General features: G+C 41.1%; 1 protein-coding gene across 1 annotated transcript in view; it reads right to left on the minus strand.

Annotated features, from left to right (window-relative positions):
• Nucleotides 1–18,251, minus strand: part of ANKRD55 (ankyrin repeat domain 55) — a 369,279-nt gene that overhangs the window by 313,146 nt on the left and 37,882 nt on the right. The gene's annotated exons all lie outside the window — the stretch shown is intronic.

Here is an 18,251-nt window from a genome sequence, read left to right on the forward strand (position 1 = left end):
GATATATCAATGTAGGTTCACCAATTGTAACAAATATATTACTCTGGCAAAGGATGTCGATAATGGGGGAGATTATGTATATGAGGAAACAGGGATACACGGGAATCTCTGTATCTTCCTCTCAATTTTGCTGTGAACCTAAAAACAGTTCAAAAAATTAAATCTTTAAAAAATATATAATTAATACTCAGAGTCTTGCCAAGTTCTTTCCTTTATTAAAGCAATTAGCTGACCACTATACACCCGTGAGATAGTCACTTGACTATGTCAACCTTGAGGTCATAAAATGCTTGGGAACACTCACATAAAAGCAAAAGAGGAACTCAGGCCAGGATGTGTCCACAAGAAGCAGCAATAATCAGGACTTATATAGTTTTATCCATTCAGCTCAAATGTTCTTCATTTGGATTCACAAAAAGTTCATTCAAATAAGTGATTTGATTGATAATGGAAACCAGGCCTCCTTCCCTCCACCATTTTTAGCTGGGTGAAATTTATATCCAATTAAGTTTGAGAAGGGCTGCTTATTGAATACTACCTCTTAGAAATTCATCCTGTTAAGAGACAAAAGAAATCTTTTGACTTTTAATTGCCCTACTATACCAAACAAACAAGACTACAGATCCTTTATTCTTTGTTAATATTCTATATATGCAGGTTCTATACATCATACTTCAGGAATATTATGCTAAATGCACTCTTAAGTAACTAAGAGCCACTATTCCAATTTCTCATACAAACCTCAAACCTGGAGTCTAATCCCAAACTCCTTAGTTTGGCTTTTTAAGGTCCTCCACAATATTTTGCCAACCAAGTTGTACAACCTCATTTCCCATTATTCTTCTACATGAACTTCCTACTCTAACAAACCTTGCTTATTCTTTGTTCCCCAAATAGCCTGCATCCAATTCTGCCTCCCTATTTATATACATATTTTTTAGGAGGTCTTGAATTTCATTAGAACTGGAGATGTCAGAAGTTCTTAATTAGTCATTTAACAAATATTTATTGAGTGTTTGCTTTAACACTGTATCCCTTGGGATGCTTTGTTGCAAGCAACAGAAATAGGCTCCAGCTAATTTAAGAAGAAGAGGAATTTATTGAAAGGACATTGGCTAACTCAAAGAATTTCTATGGGGTCTAGAGAATAAGCCTTGAAGACTGTGCAGCCAGGAACACTACTGCAAATCCACAGCACGATACATCCAGGGAGGATAGCATACTCACTACCCTGTGCCCAGATACTATACCGTGCACTGGCAACAGTGGTCCATGGATGTCAACACTAGAATCACTGACTCTGCTGCCTCTGGGAACTGGAGTATTTGCCTCTGTGTCCAACATTCATTGCTATCATGGGTTCGGTATATTCTCTTCTTCCTACCAATAGCAGATGCAAGGACCCTCTGATGGGTGGAATCTGTAACTGCATAACTGCAAGGAAGACTGGGAAATCTGGTGTCTGGCATTTTCATCTTCAATAGGAGGACCTGAGCTCTGCCTCATAAGATCAGGGACTCCCCAAAAGAGATGAAGAAACTATATATGATGGGAGGTCAAAAAGAATGACAACTGTCAGCTATGGTTATAATATGGATTACGGGGAAACACAGAAGAGTCTCTTCCATAATCTCCAAAAGAGTTTACCTAAGTGCACAAGAAAAACAGATGAGATAATCAGAAAATAAGATAATTTAAAATAACATAATAAATTTGACTGCTTAATTAAAAAATACTAAGATGATACTGAACATAACCAATAGAGTTAGAGAAAAGTGTATCTGTACTTTATAGATCCAAGCCCTTGCTTTCCTAACAGATTTTTTTTTCTAGAGCAAAATTTATGTAAATAAGCTCTGTTTCCACCTGGAATATTTCCACACATCCTCCCAGCTCCATTTTCCAAGTTTATCTGCTCAAAAACAAGCTTCTTGGTCATCAATAGGATGCATCATGCCCAGAACTGAACCCTTTATAAATACATACATTTGGTTAAGCAGAAATGCCAGCTCTATTTCTCTCCCCTGGGAAGAAAGACAGACCTTAAGGCTAAAGAATCAGAAAACAGTGGTATAAACTTGGTAATGGTTGTAGGTTCTTGACAGACCTTAAGGCTAAAGAATCAGAAAACAGTGGCATAAACTTGGTAATGGTTGTAGGTTCTTGACCTGGAGTCAGACAGGATGAAAACGTGCCTGGAGTCCTGGGAAATCCAACAGCACTCTCCTGCATTGTGTTTTTACCTCCTTTCCTAAGGAAGGGCAGTGCTAGGCTGCACTGGGGAAAAGCCATGCACAGCCCAGAGTTGAGTGCTTTTCCAGTGCTATGTCAAGGTCACAGCTGTACAGTGCATTTGGAGCTCTGCTCCAGCAGTCAGCCAATGGCCATTCAGAATTAACAATGGAAGCCATGTGCGCAGAGTTGGGGGGAAAAATGGGTCATTTAACTGCTTACAGGATACCCAAAGTCAGTAGACAGGGCCTCCACCCACAGCAGCCACCCAGTCCCCAGGCCTTGCTGCACTTCCACTTTTCTTTTTGATGCCATGCAGCCCTCTCTGCCTCACATTCCTTATCTTCCTAGGAATCAGTGTGGCTTCCAGATAGAGGGTGAAAATGAAAATAAAAACAGAGAGAAGGACTTAGGTGACAGCTTCACTCCTTCCAGAAGGGAAGGCCTGTGCAATAGACAGAAAGAAAACTGATGTGACAGCTTTCTCTAGTAACTAGCTGGGTGACATCTGGTAAGTCTTTCTTCTTCCATAGCAACATCAGTAAAATGGGATTATGCGAGACAACTAGTATAAAATTACAGCAAACTGTAAAGAACACCAATTATCCCTCTACCTACAACTAGGTTTGTTCAAATACTATTTATGTTTTTCTGTCCTAAATGACACATGGGAGTACTTGCAGCTTAAGCTGCGGGCAATAAACAGTCGAAGGCCTTTTGCTCTGGCTCTTGCCTGTTTGCAGCCATGAAGGTTCTCAAGGAAAAGCTCTTCTGTCCTCACGTGAGAGGGTGTGGTGGAGCACGTGCAGCACGAGGAGTTGTCCTGTAGTCTGTGCTTCTACTTCACCTGCTTGGATTCCCTCCTTTCCACATCACACACACGTACACACACACACACACACACACACTCTCTCTCTCTCTCTCTCTCTCTCCCACCCACTCATCCCTGAGAAATACATGAGGATAAAGTAATACCTAATACTCTAACAAGTGCAACCTAACAGTGTGCTTAGAAGAGAGACTCTGAATGTAGATTTGTAGATTTCCAGATGTGGAAATCCTAATACTGCAATTTGCTTGCCCAATGTCCTCAGATACATTATTTTACCTATCAGTGCCTCAGTTTCCACATCTACAAAATAAGATAATAATAAACCTAACATATAGGGCTGTTGTGAGGATTAAATAAATTCTTAGCACTTAGAACAGGACCCAGCACATAGCTGTTATTTGACATGACTAGCTAATACTACTATTATATTCATACATCTAAAAGAGTGTGGTTGTATACAAAGTATCAGTAAGAAGAGGAAAAGTTTTTGTGTACATGCGTGCATGTGTACATAGACATGGTTTTACTGAGTCCTTACCTTAACCTTCAAGCTCAGTACTATTACTCTGACTGATGGTCAGATAGGTTAGGTAAGATATCCAAGCACTAGAAAGTGGGGAGTTGAGATTCTAATCCAGGTCTTCTGGCCCCCAAACCCCTACAATGCATGTTTTCCCTCCCCAGGGAAGCTGTCATCTTTACTCAATATATTCAGAATTTGTCTTTGGGAATTTCCTTCAGAGACCAATGACCTTGTTTCGAATTTCCTCAGCACTGGGAAAATTCTCCTTTTGAAAAATAGGTTATCGGAAATTTTCAAAAGTAATTTATTGCTAAGGTGAATAGCCCAACTGGGTCATAATTTTTTGAGCTAAAAATAAGGTGTAATTAATGTCCTTAGGTGTCTGATAAATAGACCCTGGAGACAATCCCCAGAGAAAAGTTCTAAAATGATTCTGAAAAATTCAGTATCATTGGAAAACTGCATTTTCCCAACCCTCATTTGGTTACTTTGGTTCTGATATGCTTCTGTAGATGGGGTTTTCAACAGCTTGGTTGTAACTTCTTGTATGCAAAAGAACATAAAGGAAGACAGTCTGTAAGTTTGAGGTCTGTGTTTCCATAGTGATGACCTCCTCTGTGGTCCCTGAAATATTCTTATGTCCCCAGGCTCTACAAGGCCAAGGACCATTATGGAGGTCAGCATGACAGAGGAAGAGGTACAACATTAAGCTTGGCACTTTCTTAAATAACATCTGAGTGAGGTGTTACCCATTTAGTCCTTGCAACAGCTTATTTCACTGAGAGGAAACTGAGGCTCGAAATGGGTCCATAACCTACTGCAGGTCCCACAACTAGTTCAATGGAACAAAGGCAGGCATGGCCCTTGTCTCCAGATTCCCCTTCACCCCTGCCTGTGGCTGAAGCAGTGTTCCAACCAGCTCAGCCCTAAGTGCCTCTATGCTGGGCCCTTTAAAGCAGACTAGATTCATGGGCAGAGCAGCGTAAGCCGGGATATAATTAAGTAATCACTGAAGCTCTTCAAGGCAGGGCCAGGCCTCCTCACCTACTTGTTCCTGGCTCCAGCAATATGTAAGATACCAGGAGATCATCCTCTTTCCAGAAGTGGTTTACTCAGAGGCCTGCACTCCACTTAGATGGATCTCTTTGCCACCTCCTCCAGCCTCCAGGGCTTCTGCTTCAGAGACTCTGTGCCCACATGCCAGTCCTCCAGAAGTAGGCTGCCACAGAGAAGCTGCTGGTTATGTTTCTGCCCTTGATATAGTAGTACACATTAACTTCAAACTCAGACAAATTGGAAAATTAAATAGGGAACAGTCCCCTTCTCGGATTCCATTTTACCTTATATCTTATTTACTACGGATGAATGAACTAATACAGAGAAATGAGGAAAGAGAGGTATTGGAGGGGGGAGAAAGATGGGAGAAGAAGCATAGCCAAGTTTGTACTTTAATTAGAAAAAAATCACAATTATTCCAAGGAAAAACATAATTGTAGATAAGAGCACATGTTCAAAAAATAAGACAGTCCAAACCATGTTAACTATTAAATTTGTTATCTCTCCACATAACCTCTAGATTCTTGACTTGTTCCATTCCGCTGGCTGTTTTTACCTTATACCTATTATAATTCACCTGTTAAAAGAAGAGCTTTGAAGTCCTGTTAATATGTCTCTAGGAAAATCTAAGGTAGAGAGAAAACTTCAACTCTTCAACCACTCTGGGGAACTTGGCTCTCTAAGGAGACATTGCTTTAAAAATCAAGAACAAGCCAGAGATCACCAAGATTAGGTTTCACTCTTTGCTTTCCAAATCCTGATCCCTAATCCATTAGAGCTAGTTTTCCATAATCGCTTTTCTGTATACACCGGGGCGGGGCGTGAGGTGGGCTCCTCTTAGATGGAAGAAGAGTCAGGACATGGGTCATAAAGAAGGAAAAGGGGACCCATTTCATGAAGCTGCCAAAAATAAGTTCATGCCAGTAATAGCACGTATGATACAAACAAGCTCCTGCATGAAGAATCATCATCTGTATGGGAAGTTGCTTATAAAGATGATGACATTTAAAGTTTGACATCTCAGCAGTTTTTACTTTTGATCTTGGAAAACTGCCCAAAGTAAACAAGTCATGCACAATCTGGCTTGCTTGCCATTTTAATTATTGGGGGGGGGGAGGCGGAGCAGGGGAGCACTTTGCCTCTTAAGCATATGGTACCAGAGGTCTACTTTCTAATCTAAAAATCAACAAAATGGATGGAACCCCAAAATCTGTGATTAAACAACAGCGCAAACTTTCCTACACAGTGACCTTTATATGCTCCAAATCCAAGCCTGCGGCAGATTCGGTTTGACATATTTTAAAACTTTTAAAATGAAGTCTGAAACAGAAATTCAATATGCTCTTAATTATATTTGCCCCAAAGGTAAAATGAACACTGCTCTGTTCCTCACAGAGCTCCAGTTAAAGCTGGATTCTCACTATGCTGAGCCACTCTGACTCGAAGTGAAGACTGGCTGGCAGCTCAGGTCTCTCTCACCTCCACTCAGAGACTCTGAAGGTGGGCTAAGGGCAAAAGGAAAGGGCTAGGGTTCTAGAACAGCAGTTCCAGGGGGGAAATGGGGCCCTTTTGTTCTGGGTAGTTGAGGTGGGTGATAGGAGGCAGAGGAGGGAAGCCCAGGGAGCTGAAATAAGTGGAGACAGGGAAGTTAGGAGAACTGGGAGGAGATAATTATGAGGACAACCTAATGTTTCCTCTGCTCTGGAAGAGAAAACACTGAAGAGGAAGTAATGAACATTGCTCCTTGAAGGCAGGCAGGATTGCACATTCAGGCTTGGGCAGTAACATTGCCACTGAGAAGAGAGGCCCCGTCTAGATGCGGAGTTGACCTATGGCTCCAACAATCATGACACTTTAGTGAAAGAGAGTAATCAGATCATCCCTCTTGCTGATACGAAAAGATGATTCTAACTTTTTGAGAAAACTTAAAAAGAAATATCCTAAATTGCCAGACAATCTTGGCACCAAAAGCATGACAAACATAGCTTTCGTTTTCCCCCAGCAGCCAGCAGATGTGTCAGAAACCACTCAGGTGTCTCAGCTTGAGTTCACCCTGTGTGTGTGAAGGGGCTTGTATCCAAGACTGGTTACCTTGTTGATACTATGCATTTGCCACCTTGGGTGAACTCACCATGTGGGAATAAGGATTCAGACAGAGCTGGCTCAATAGGTGGTTGGGAACAGGATTGGTTCTGCAGTATGTACTTTGGTAGCTTTAGCAACTGTTCATGGCTGGTGTCTGCTCTCATTGGTTAGGATCATAGCAATACCTGTGACTAAATACTTTGAATATCATCCCTCACTGAGATTCTCTTATAAAAATCAGGATATGTTATTAATATTTTGATCATTCCTTGTATAAATCATCATCGTCACATATTTGAAAGTCAGTGCTTGATTACAGAAATGCCAAATTCAAACACCAAAACAAATTAGTGAGCTTCACTAAACTACACTTATGTGTATAAGAGAAATTAAATTATATTTACTTACTTCTGTCTTTGGGAACTGCAGGGAATACCTTAATGGTGTGATAGTCTTTTAATATGTCAACTTGACTAGCCTATTATCCCAAGTTATTTAATTGAACAGCAATATCAGTGTCACTGTGAATGCATTCTATGGCTGTGATTAAAGTCCACATCAGTCGACTTTGAGTAAGGGCGATTATTCTGGATAATCTGGGTGGTCTTGACCCAATCAATTAGTTGAAAGGCTATAAGAACTGACTAAGGCTTCTCTGAAGAAGAAATTCTGCCTATAGACTGCTGCTTCAGTCCATCCTAAGATTTCCAGCCTATCCTTCCTGATGGCCTGCTCTATGGATTTTGAACTTGCCTGACCAGGCTTCATAATCATGTAAGCCAATTACTTGCAATAAATCTCTTAATATATATCTCCTACTGGTTCTGCTTCTCTAGCTGAACCCTGACTGATACACATATGCAGCCTGGATGCCCCTTTGACACTGAAGGATTTGTTGCTTCAGCTATTGGGAGTGCTGCTAGCAGATGGCTATCAGCCATCTTCACCTTGCCCTGGGTCATATTGCCTTCCCAGGGAATTGTGCACCTAATGATGGGTTGACATCGGGTATAAAAGCCTAGTCCCCTTGCTTTGACTCTGGATAACTCTGAAGGGCTGCCTGGCTTTAGAGCGCCCCATGAGCTCAGCTGAGGCCTTCAGTGCGGCTGCATGACAGCCAACTTCTCCCTCAGCCCCAGCCTCCTTCCTCCCCTTCTTCACACAGGTACCAATTCCAAGAGCATTGCCTAATAAACCTCCAGTCTATCTTGCTTCCCAGGGAACCCCATCTGCATAGGGACTTTTTTTCACTGAGTCCCTCTAAGTCTCACATCTTTGAACTTCCCTTTTCCTTTTTCTCTTTCCCCCCCAGCACATATATTCTAGGCTCTCCCATGTTTAAAAGAAACTCAACCAAAAAAACATAATAAGCATTTCTAAATTCTGTGTCATCTTCAAGTGAGGGCTGTTCTTTTTCTACATCTAAATTTCTTGAAGAACTAAACTGACATTGTCTCCACTTTGCTTTCTAAATATAATACAGTGTGCCTTCAGCCATCATGCCTCCTCTAAAATATATTTGACGGAGGTCACTGGTGACCTTTATGAAAACCCTATGGGCACTCTTCAGCCCTCTCATGCTTGATGTGGCTGTTGGCAGTGTGACCTTCTCCATCCTTTCTTGAAATTGTTGCCTGGCTACAATAGCATCCATGACTCTCCCTGCCCTGGAATTCCGTGTCTCTCTCCGGCTATTCCTTTTCAGTCTTCTTCACAGACCTCCTTTGAGTGAAGCCTCTTCTCAGTCTACACTCTCTCCTGGGGTGAGTTGGCCATATCCACAGTTTCATCTACCATCTATGTGCTGATGACTCCCAAATTCATATTCCCAAACTCTTCCTCTGTCTTGGGCTCTAAACCCCATATTTCCAACTACTGAATGTTTCCCCACAAATTTCTTGCCTTCTCTAACACCGAGCTCCCTCTCACACATGTTCCTCCTTTCTGAGCTAATAGCACAACACCATTCTTCCCACCAACAAAGCCTGTGATGATCCTCCACTATTCTATCCCATACCACCCACTGCTTATCAGTGGTTTCTTTTTCTTAAATAGTGAATTTTTAGAAGTAACTTTTCCAATTTTATTACTTTATTTCATAAGTTTAGGATCTCATATATTTCACAGAATGAAGAATAGTACCTACCTGGAAGTTGAACCACCTAGGCTCCATACTTTAAAGGGCTCTGCTTTGTCCTTTCTCCAGTCACATCCCTAATCACATGTCAAGGCATACCTAGGGCCAAAAAGACATTGCCACCATGGGCCCACATACCCTAATTCTCAGCCATGTTTCTATACCCAGGACTGTAGATTCCCTGTTCAAATCACCCAAGCCTACCTATGAAGGATTATGTTGTAGATCCATCCTCCCAAGAGTATACTGCATCATTGGAGTACACATCTGAGAGCTTGAGGTGGTCAAGACACAGTTGTCTACAGGGAAGTAGGGGAATAGGTGGAGGTTGTATATAGGGACTGGACTGTCCACATACACACATGTGCAAAATCCCTTATGGTTCTAGGCTTAGGGAGAATAGAGGTGAGCTATGAGCCTGAGGCCTCTAATTATACTTTCTCCCCCAGTGCCACAAATGCCACAAATGTTGGGAGGAGGACGCTGGTTATGAAGCATGTTTTACACTTATCAAGCTAAATAATGGGAATCAAAGATGAACTAGACATAATCATTGCCTCAGTGCCTCAGTGGCTCAGTCAGTTAAGCATCTGACTTCTGCTCAGGTCATGATCCCAGGGTCCAGAAATCGAGCCCTGCCTCAGGCTCTCCACTCGGCAGGGAGTCTGCTTGTCCCTCTCCCTCTGTCTCCACCCCGCCCCCGCTTGTGCTCAGTCTCTCTCTCTCTCTCATATAAAAAAATAAAATATTTTTTAAAAAAGGGAGTTCACAAACATACAAGAAGGAGACCATTGTAAAACTAGATGAAGTCCGTTTTACTAAAGGCATATTTAAAGACTTGTGTGAGGAGGGAAAAATCAAGCCCTGACAGATAATGTGGGAAGCCTTCCCATTTGGGATCACATTTGAACTGGAAATTCAAACTTGAGATTAAGTTTTCCAAGCTTTAGGAAACCACTATAGCAAAGAAAACAGCAATATTCAAGAAATAATGTATACTGAGTGGGCTGGGAACACGGGGTGGGGAGATAGCTGGAAAGGTAACAAGGACTATGAAAGACTATTTATCAAGAAGCTTCTTACTTTATCCAGAAGCCAGTGGGAATAGCTAAATTGTGGAAGGAGCCAAGATGCCCTTCAACAGATGACTGGATTAAGAAGTTGTGGTCCATATATACAATGGAATATTACTCAGCTATCAGAAAGAACGAATTCTCAACATCTGCTGAAACATGGACAGCACTGGAGGAGATAATGCTAAGTGAAATAAGTCAAGCAGAGAAAGACAATTATCATATGATTTCTCTCATCTATGGAACATAAGAACTAGGAAGTTCGGTAGCGGAAGAAAGGGATAAAGAAAGGGGGGGTAATCAGAAGGAGGAATGAAACATGAGAGACTATGGACTATGAGAAACAAACTGAGGGCCTCAGAGGGGAGGAGGGTGGGGGAATGGGATAGACTGGTGATGGGTAGTAAGGAGGGCACGTATTGCATGGTGCACTGGGTGTTATACGCAACTAATGAATCATCGAACTTTACATCGGAAACCTGGGATGTACTGTATGGTGACTAAAATAATATAATAAAAAAACATTAAAAAAAAAAAGAAGGCAGTGGGGAATCTAATGATTTAAGGGAGGGGACCAATATGGTCCTGTCCTCACATTTGAAAGACTTATTTTCTAGATTAGCCTCTTAAGGGATCTCCTATTCTCCCCCACCTCTACTACTCCTTGAGAATCCAGCCACCACTCTGCTGCCAAAATGATCCTTCTAAGCTTTATCTAAGAGTGACCAGGAAAGGCCTGTTCCTATTTCCGCTGCTTAAAACATAACACCGGTGGAGACTTCCTCACCTGAAAATATTATTTTATGCTGAAAAAAATAATTTCCAAAGTTTTACATTCTGTCTGAATCTTAATCTTTTTTCCCCTCAATTCTGTTCTTTCTTTGTCTTTAAAACTTCCCCGAATCTTTTCCTTAATGAAATATTTGAGACCAGGAGATCATGAAAATTGTCACATTCTGTGTGCATGCGTGTTTTAGGGAAGACTCGAAGACCTTTCATTGTAAACCAAGGTTCCAGAGAGAAAATAAATGAAGAAAAGATTTTTAAAAAAATTATCCTTCTAAAATACATTTTGGATGCTATCACTCTTCTGCTTCTTCCCATTGCCTACAGATTAGAGTCTAAACTCTTTAGCATAGTTTCCAAGACCCTTTGTGTCCCACCTCTGCTTGCCCTCCCACTCTAATCTCACATCACTCTCCCACATGTTTTTTCTATCATAGACATACCCAATGACCTGCCCCATCCAGAAGGCACTGTGATCTCTGATTACTTTGCATCTATGCACTTCCCCAATTTGCTGGCCTGAGCAACTGCTTACCTTTCAAGCAGCAAGGTTTACAGACAAGAATATAGTCCTTGATATAGATTGATCAGGAATATATCCTGGCTCTGCCACTTCCTGGATCCATAATCTTGGGCAGGTCATTTAAATTCTGAGCCTTGGCCGCCTTGCCTCCTTAATGGATATAACACCCATTTTTTCTAAGACTACTGTGAATATTAAACGCCATAACATAGGTAAGTGCCTGGCATGAACACAGCAGGCTCTCCTTGGACTAAGCGCTCGGGATGCCCATGTCCATTAAACTGCAGCCTTTTCCTTTAAGTAACCTCAGTTATGTTTGCCCGTTTTACATACCTGAAGGGCCCCTTGGTCCTTTGCTCTGACCCCAGTCTGGTTCCTGTCAATATTCTTCATTCCAAGGGAGATCCTGTTCCCCCAAGCCCCAGCCACTGGCTAATGTCCTGCTCCAAACTCCCCTGAAAGTACAATTCTGCCATTTGCCCAATGACCAGCTCGGTGCTGTCACTTGAAGGTCCACCATTTCCACCACCACACCAGCCCCTACTTGCAGGCAGATGGTAACACCATTATAACTGAACTTACTGCACTCTTTGGGTATAATTTTGATTTGGTTACTATTCACCTAAGAAGCTGTCTTAGCTTCTAATACCAAGTTCTGCCTGCTTCCACCATATCTCCATCTCCCCACCAACCACCAAAGGATAAACTCCATGCTTTATGACCCATAAATAAGGTACAATTTATCATTCAAATCACTATGGATTTGAGACTAAAAAGGCACAAAAGGAGTTAACTGGATGTGTGTTTACCAATACACAATAGCATCAGTCATTTCTTTGGGAGATGCAGCAGTGAGACCAAGAAATTAATTTCCTTCTTTATCCTATTTCCTCCATGGACTGTGGTTATATTGCCTTCAGCTGTAGAGATGTCTATCCTAATTTTAGTTTGTTTTACTCAGCTCAATCTGTTGTTGTGGTTCACCCAGAGGAGCATCCAGTCACTAAAGAGAGAAAGAAGAACAGTGTTCTGCTGCCTGAAGTGCCCAAGGCAAAGAGCGGCTCCTGGCTGCTTTTGCCAGGGAGCTCTGCTGTGACATGGTACCAACACTAGATGTGGGTGGAAGGTGAGGCAGCTGCATTTTGTGGTGCCTGTCATGCTTATTTAACAACTATTTGAGTTTTAGAAACTCTTGGCATTGGGTTACAACACCCCACCCACTCTTTTGGTAACTACCACTTATCCTCCCTTTAAGAGGTCATGCCAACTCTGAGATGAGGCAAGGCCATGCTCAGCAACCCTGGATGGCTCCTGCTCTGGCATTTGAAGGGCTTTCTCTTGCATCTGGTCAGACCCACAGCTTCATGTGGCCCTCAGAATCAGGCACTTATAGGGGGCTCAGGGGCCAGAATGTTGACTCTCCAGAGACTGGCAACAGGAACAAAAACTTCCTTCTGCATTTAACAAGTATGTTGAATGCTGAAATGATCCTTAGTCATGCGCACTGCTGTGACAGTCTATGGGTGTGCACTAGAGAGTGTGAACACATTTCTTCTGGCATTTGATAATGCATCACTATTTAAAGGAAATTCCCTTCAGCCCTTTTATTTCACCATCATGTAAGGCCTTGAGCCACCCCACCGCATGAATCTCTCATGAGTAGGGTGAAAGAGAACAAGCCCACTTTGCCCTAGAAGCATGACAACAGTCAAAGAGAAAGGGTACAAAAATGCCGAGGGGCTCAAATATACTCATTAGTGTGTCTCCCCGTATTCTGTCTCAACATCAACTTTGAGAATTATCCCTATTATCTGCTTAACTTCTAAAAAAAAAATAGTAATCACAGAGCACCTACTGTCTGTCAACAGTTTCTAATGTACACAGTCACCCTCTAAGCAGGCACTACTGTCCTAACTTTACAGATGGGGACACTAACGTCCAGAGACGAGTAAGTGGTGAGAGGCAGAACTCAACGCCTCGTTTCTCAGCTTTGAAACCTGTGCCTTGTACACCATACAGTATTCCTCCCAATTTTATGCTGCAGATCTCTGGAACAACAGAGCGATTCAGCCCTCCATATAGTCCCTCCATTATAATGACTGCCATTACAGGCAAAACAGGCAAGGACAAAATCTCTACCTCCTGCCTTTAAAAAAAAAGCATACTTGTTTGTCCTGGGAGGTGAAATGGGGAAGACAGTGGGTGTGTTCAAATGAAATTCTAGGGATGTGACAGCCTAAGGAAAAGATACCCCAAATCTTTGGATGTTTGCTATTTAGATTATTATTGAATTGCTGGGACATGCTCAGAGTTAATCTTTAAAAACTTGCATTGAGGAAAATGGCATTTGAATGCAATAAATGAAATGAAAAATTCTAACTCATTATTAAAAATTCCCCACTTGTTTCAAAGACATATTTTAGGCCAATTTTATATACAGGTGTTTGAAATTACCTAATTCATAAAATAAGTCACTGAGTCTGGAATCTAAACTTTTCCCAATAGGGTACACCTGCATTGGACAATTATACCCACATTAAAGTGTAATATTGCAGTCCTTGCTCTAGTGTAAATGAAAGCATAGGAATCAGTGCCAAGAGCTACTACCATCAGAGACCCTTACAAATTTGATGAAACGCAAGGGAAAGGGAAAGAGAAGGAAGAGGGCTGGCCTTACAACACAGATTCCAGGGTCAAGAGAGGACTTTGTAACTTTCTGAGCTATGTCCTCCCTGGGCCAGGTCTGGTCAGTTCGTGCCAAATGTTTTCAACCCAATGAATCAAGGACTGGCCTTTTCCGTTCCAGCCTGTGGGAATGTGCCTCTGATTTTATAACAGAAGTCAGTAGAACAATGGGATTTGCTTTTTGAAAATTCACTTTTCAGACACCAATCCTGCAAAAACACCTATTTCTACTGGCTCACCAGTGGAGCTCCTAAAATTTTGATTTTTTTTAAACACTGGGTTCTTGGTAAATGAATACACCTAACCTCTCCATAACCAGAACCAAGGCACCCTCCACATTTGGAGCCCAAAGCCCCGGCTAAAGACTGCTATTCTGTATCATACATGGGTAAGGGCCACATAGAAAGCATAGAGGCAAGCAAAAACCAGACAAACTGAAACCATGGAAGTCAAGTTTGCCTTTGGGCACTTGGCCCAGAGCAGACAATATAGTGCCTAAAAGCTTGGGCTCTGGGGGGAGAAAGGTCTGGGTTCAAATCCCATATCAAATATATAAACAAATTACTTGAACTCTTAGAAGTTCATTGTCCTCATCTGTAAAATGAGGGTGTCACTGGCAATAATATTTGATTTGTTGTGAGGATTAAATGGGGAAAAAATGCACAGAAAGTACCTGCCACAGGGAATGTAATAAAACCATATTGCATACACACAGAACAATGCTAACAGAGAACTCTATGTTCACCAAATGAATATGGTACTCTGTGAGGCCAACTCCAAAGGGCTCGCTCTGATTGGCTTTTTGCTGCCTTTCTCTACCTGCTCACAGAAACGCAGTTGCATGTCTTAGAGAAAGCCAGCTCCTGGAGGGCCTCTAGGCATAACTGAACGGGAAGATACAAACAGTGATCCTTGTACATTCTCTAGACTCAGGTTTGAGGCAAGTCTGGTGATACACTCTGGCCTTGACTAAGGGCAGAGCAAGCTGACCAAGTGCCAGCCACTGATTATCACCTCCTCAGAGAATTTGCAGTCTTTTTCTAAGTAATTGGCCAATTAAATTATAACTCCATGAGTCTTTTTCTTAAAACATACAGATTTTTATTACTATTTCAAAAACATCCCAGATTTATAAATACAATTATTTATAGCCTTATAAAAATGTGTGCCAGATGAACAGAAATGACTGCTGGTTTCGTTTGTTTTACTCTCACTCTGGTACCTCATGTGGTTTAGAGCTATCGCTTTCTTTCTGTTGTTAGCAACTAAGTATCTTCCAAATAACCAATGATTAGAATTGAGCCTGTTTGGTTTAATACACATGCACAGAGAGTCCTGTATACAAATACAATTTGAATGTCCCTCCAAGGGTAAACATGAGGAGCTATCACAGTTGGAGTATTTGTTTCAATACTTAAGTTATAGTTATGTGATCTTAGGCAGAAAATTTAGCTTTTCTGGATATCAGGTTTCTGAAATATAAATAAGTGGACCAATTTAGGTCCACAGATGTGTTTTATTTGGCCACATTATTTTAGAAATGTGAATGACTTTTCTAAACATGCACTTCCCAGTTCCCACAGCTTAACCACCCCTAACATGGTCCAGCTGACTGCCTTTTCACATTTGCTTCACTTGCTCGGCTCCTGAAAGCATTTAGACTGCAGACCCTGGATGAGATGATCCAGAGGGCTTCCTCTAGCTAGGAGACTCTGCTATGATGATTCTATCGGGTTACTGAATTGCCTAATCTCTTTGTCTGAAGAGTAAATAAAATCCTCATTCTTCTACAGTTAGACTTGTGGATTTATCAGGAACAACTCAAGCATGGCTCAGACAAAAAGAAAAATCATTATTTTCTCATAGGAAATTGAAGTTAAATCTCTCTGCAAATATTTTTGAAGATCCCTGCTCTTTAACTCTAGATTCTTATCTGCAAGGTTATCATATATTTCAGTCAGGCAACAACTACCTCTCCTTTTAAAAGTTTTTGTACCTAAGACTCTCCCAAAAGTTTGTCTTTTTCCTAAGTCTTTGTCTTTCTCATTAAGGATACTGGACAAATATCCCTGACAATTTAAGCTCTCGATGTGACAAAGAGAGATTTAAATTATATGATTAAGCATCATGATTACACAAAAGGATAACCTGAGCTTCTAGTTGCTTTGGGCTTAGAGCCAACAGAAATAGAGCCATACCCTCCTTTTGAATAAAGGCTTGAGCACCCAAGATAGAACTGAGAAGGTGAAAAAGGTCTTCACTAGTAATTTTTCTCAAAGAATGCAATACCCTTCCTGCCAAACCAAGCTTAATGGCTCTGTCATACAAAAGCCATAGGTTTTTTGACCCAACTGGAATTCTACCATGACAGCACAACCTGCCCCACCTTAATCTGAAAAATAATACTCTTGAGACAAAGATTTCAATTTTGTGTCCATCGCCAAACTGCTGGAAATTGGGGACAGTTAGCTCAGCTTCCTTTACCTGAATCTTACTCACCATTAATAGCAGAGCCACTGCTCTAAAACTGACAATAGCCTGGAACAATGCACATAATCACCTAGAGATTGTATTGAAATGCTGATTCCTATTCATTGGTTCTGGAAGGGGACCTGAGATTCTGCATTCTGGCTGCTCCCAGCTGATGCCCAGGTTCCTGGTCTATGACCACATTTAGAGTAGCAAGGACCCAGAGAGCTCTGTTCATTTCAATTAGATGTTTATTTGCTTCTCAGTGCCAAATTCTGTGCTATGCACTGAGAATACAAAGATGCATGTGACACAATCACTTTCCTCAAAGAATTCACCATTTAGTGGAGGAAGGAGACACATAAATACCTAGCTATGATATACATGGCATTGTTACAACAGGATCAAAGTTCTCCAGAAGTCAAAGAGAATGAGAAATAAAATTATAACTACAATCAATGCACAAATACTCCTATCTCTATGGATCTCCCTTTCTTCTTGCCTGTGCATGCTCCAACAGAAAAAACAGACCTGTAACATAAAACCCAGATAAGACTCTTCTTAAACTGATATTCCCAAGAGATCAACCTTTGAACAAACTGCATATAAGCAGACACTTTCAAAACAGTAATTTTTCAAAAAGGCAAAATCATGAATCTCATGCAAATACAAAATCAACTTGTGTCAAATATTTAAGCAAACTAACATTGCTGAAAGAACATTTAAGAAGCTATGTATTTATAAGTAATGTTAGGATAAGATTGCTGGGTCAGATAAAAAAACTGGTTAATGTCCAACAGAGCCATTAACTGTAACACTTTAGGTTATTTGTTCTATTAGACAGAAATTATTTGTATCTCTAGCAGATAAAAGCCTACTAATTAGCATGTGCTTCTCTAAAGCTGTAAAACAGCCAAAACAATGGAAAGCCAAACCCAGCTCTGAAAGAATCCCTAGTATTCTCTTTCACTTGTTTTCAAGTTTCAGATAAAATTTCTGATTGTATACTCAGCCTTTCGAAAATTAACATGGGAGAAAAGATGTCTCTTTACCTCAACCACTTCTAAAATTGCTTCAGGATCTGAATATTCCTCTAGTTTATCTGACTGGATCTCATTCCCAGATAAAATGATCTACTTTAATAATAATATCTACAATTTACTGGGGTAACAGACTATGCATTTTAGGTACATTATCTCTCTCGATTTTCATACCAGCTCTTAAAGTAAATAGAACTACCCCTACTTGAGATTGAAGAAATAGTCTCAGTGAAGTTAGATGATTTACCCAAAGACACTCAACTCTTGGCAGAACTAAGGTTCAAATACAATAATATTATTATAAAAACAGTAAGTATTTAGAAAACAAAGGTGAAGCTATATTGCTAGATAAGAGTAAGCTGGATTTGGGACCAACATGATTTGGAAGATTTTTTTCACAATGCACAAAACTACCAGGATTTTTTTAAAAGATTTATTTATGTATTTGACAGAGAGAGAGAGAACAAGCAGGGGGAGTGGCAGGCAGAGGGAGAGGGAGAAACAGACTCCTCACTGAGCAGGAAGCCCGATGCAGGGCTTGATCCCAGTACCCTGGGATCATGACCTGAGCTGAAGGCAGACGCTTAACCAACTGAGCCACCCAGGCACCCCAAATTACCAGTATTAAAGCTGATCCTTTGGATAAAGGCACTGCCCTCAGAACTCATGTTAAAAATAAAATAATACTTGACAGAAAATGAGTGGGACACAGAGAGAGAGAGCAATGCTTAAGGGACAGATATTGTGGCATACTGCCACAAAGGGAACTGGCATATCAGACTCTAGAGACCTTAATAGAGCTGGGTAAGG

The sequence above is a fragment of the Ursus arctos genome, unplaced genomic scaffold (assembly GCF_023065955.2).
Source record: "Ursus arctos isolate Adak ecotype North America unplaced genomic scaffold, UrsArc2.0 scaffold_5, whole genome shotgun sequence".
Classification (NCBI taxonomy): domain Eukaryota; kingdom Metazoa; phylum Chordata; class Mammalia; order Carnivora; family Ursidae; genus Ursus; species Ursus arctos.